The sequence below is a fragment of the Vicugna pacos genome, unplaced genomic scaffold, assembly GCF_048564905.1.
Source record: "Vicugna pacos unplaced genomic scaffold, VicPac4 scaffold_19, whole genome shotgun sequence".
NCBI classification, from domain to species: Eukaryota; Metazoa; Chordata; class Mammalia; order Artiodactyla; family Camelidae; genus Vicugna; species Vicugna pacos.
The window spans coordinates 21,671,869-21,674,828 of NW_027328740.1; the positions used below are offsets into that span (position 1 = coordinate 21,671,869).

Consider the following 2,960-nt stretch of genomic DNA (forward strand, 5'->3'; position numbering starts at 1 on the left):
TGCCCCTAAATGGAGGTAATGCTTATTGAACCCAGGATCTTGTGCCTAAGTGTATTTATCAACATCATTTTAGAACACTTAACAGAAGCCACAAGAGTATGTATTATAAAGATGACAAGAAAATTTATTCCTTCTAGGGACTGAAAACCTCTGAGTGAAAGAATGGCAAAAATAAACATTTGTAAGAATACTGTAAGATTTTCTCTTGTGTAAATTTAAAGTAATATATAAAACTACATTTATTTTACTTATAGCACTGAATTACAAGTTAAAACAAAAATTCTCCCCTTTACAATGTCTTAAATTTGATTGAATATTTTAATCTAATTTTATTTCATAAATATTGACCATTTATATATAAACATAACAAATAAACTAATATTTATTCTGTTCATGTGTTGAATATAGAGCTACTTATTTTAAAGTACACAGATAAAAAACTACTTCCACTTCCAAATCAAATTATGTTTCACTTTAATTACAAATGATAATGAAATAGTTATAAATTTTCGTAAATGTTTTACACAAATTTCACTTTAAAATCCAAGACTTTAAAATTAATTTATATATTTTGTGATTATTTATTCTCTGTTCACATATCTGGTATAAATTTGTGTACAAAAGGATGGAGATTGGTTTTATTTCTTAGACACCAAAATTAAATTATTTAAATAGATTTTGTGGGGATAATATTTGCAGATCACCGTATAAAATTAAGCATCATATATGCTTCATTTTAAATGGATGAATGAGAAGTAAACACTGGCTGAATGTTACACTTGAATTGCTAGGAGACCAGTCGATTGTGATGTCACAGCTTCTCAAATTGAGAACCATTGTGTAGGCCTCGCAGTTTATCTGTGCTGGCCCGCCAAAACAGCATTTGAAGCTGCAGTGCACAAAATTATGCAGATTAGAAATGTAGTTGTAGAAAATGTTATTTGAGATGGCACATGTTTCTACAGAAATTCAATTTGTGTCTCCTAAATATGGACCAACTTCTTCAGGAATGTACAGTAGATCTCTATTGTGTGATCAAACATTCTCTGGGGACTTGGACTTGAGGTCTATGATTGAGGAAAATGTTTTTAAGGCTTTGTCTGAAGAATCCCTGATAAAAAGGGTATGTTACAAACATTGTGTCTCTGAACCAGATGAAGATAATGATTTTCGTTCTCTGACATATCCAAGAAAACTCTGGAAAATGGTTGGGAATGACCAATTTAAATCCATCTGTTGGGATGATAATGGAACTTCCATAGTGATGGATGAAGATGTCTTTATGAAGGAAAATTTGGAAAGAAAGTCTCCTTTCAGAATATTTGAACCTGGAAGTATGAAAAGTTTAGTTAGACAGCTAAACCTTTATGGATTTAGTAAAGTGCAGCAGAATTTTCGAAGATCTGCTTCTCTAGCTGACTTTCAGGCAGAAGAAAAAGAAGTCTCTGTTTTAAGCAAGGTATTAAGAAATTTTAGTTACCACTTAGTAACTTATATATAAAATTTTATTTTGTACATCAATCTATGGTAATATATATGTAAAACTAGATTTTGAAAACTGTACAAAACTATTAAAACTAAAATACTTTATTTTTCAAAAAAATGAGGACAGTGCCTTATGTAGTCAAGATTATGGGAAATTTGCTTACAACTATGAATCTTACCACAAATTTAAATAAAGTTATTAAAACTGCTTTTAAAAAATGGCATTCACCGTTACTGCAAATGCTAACTTCATAAATTTGATGACTATACTATTTAAATGGTATTTTCCAAATAAGAAACTTCAAAATATTGTCAGCAATGTTCATATTTTGATGATAATATCTTTGCATAGTAAACGTGAATTCTGAGGTTTTATAGGTTAGGCTTATTGTAGCCTTGTATTTCGGTTTAAAATATTACTAAAATCTTTCTCATTTGGTTGTAGCAGCAGTTCTATCATAATCCAAATTTTAAACTAGGCTGTCCCCTGATTTCAGTGAGAATAAAAGGAATAGTTGGGATTAAAAATGCCTCTCTGGTGGCTTCATTGGCTGAAGATTTCAAAAAGAAGCACTTAAAGCATGTTGTAATGTGGACACTCATAGTTCAGATTTTGTGGCTGACAATAGAGGATAAAGTGCATTTTTACCTTCTGCAAATTTAAACATGCTTCTAATAAGAAAGCCCTCTACTAGCCACATAAATGGTGATACGAATACCCTGATCAGAGGTGATTTTTCTCCTCTATGATCAATGTCATTTAGACATCCAGAACAAATTGCAATGGATCAACGTGCTATTTGAAATCAGTTGACCATTATCCACGGGCACTCTCAAAGCAGCTACAATGAAGCAAATGGCCGTGTTGTGAAATTCATTACAACTAAAACTTCTACTTCTCAGTACAGCATCTTATCTCCCATACAGTGCAATTATTTTGGACTGATGGAGGAACCTCCTACTTTTCCAAGTGGATATCACAAAATATCTGCCAGTGAAGGTCGTTTTTCTAAACTTCAACCAGGTAGAAACCCACGGATTCCAGTGCCAGAGCTAGCCAATACATCAGCTACTTCTCTTTCAAGGCCAAATCATCAGCCATCTTCAGCTTATGAACGTCATCCTAATTACAACTGATCTACCAGAGGACTACCAGATTATGCAGGATAACAAAGATTAAAATTGATGTTGTTAAATGTCGACAAATATCTGCAATATTCTTATTTGAACAATAAACATAGATGTGCACCTGTATTTTCCTTATATTTTTTAAGTAGACTTAAGTGTGAAATGGGAGATTAAGTTACCATTTAAAGAAAAAAAAGAGATATTTGATTGATATGATCATTTGATGGAACAATATGGGAGTAAATTTAAATAATTTCTTGTAAGGAAGAAGAGAAAAATGGAAGAATTTGGGAAAAGACTAAAACATGGAGAGAGGTAAAAGTACTAAGTGGTTTCTGGTTCATCCT

The 2,960-nt window shown here is 31.8% G+C and overlaps 1 long non-coding RNA gene across 1 annotated transcript; it reads left to right on the top strand.

The window, feature by feature from the left end:
- The first annotated feature begins 1,195 nt into the window (after positions 1-1,195).
- Positions 1,196-2,739, top strand: LOC140693293 (uncharacterized). The gene is made up of 2 exons (XR_012069014.1): positions 1,196-1,459; positions 2,413-2,739. It is a non-coding gene; the product is annotated as an uncharacterized lncRNA (long non-coding RNA).
- The last annotated feature ends 221 nt before the right edge of the window (positions 2,740-2,960 follow it).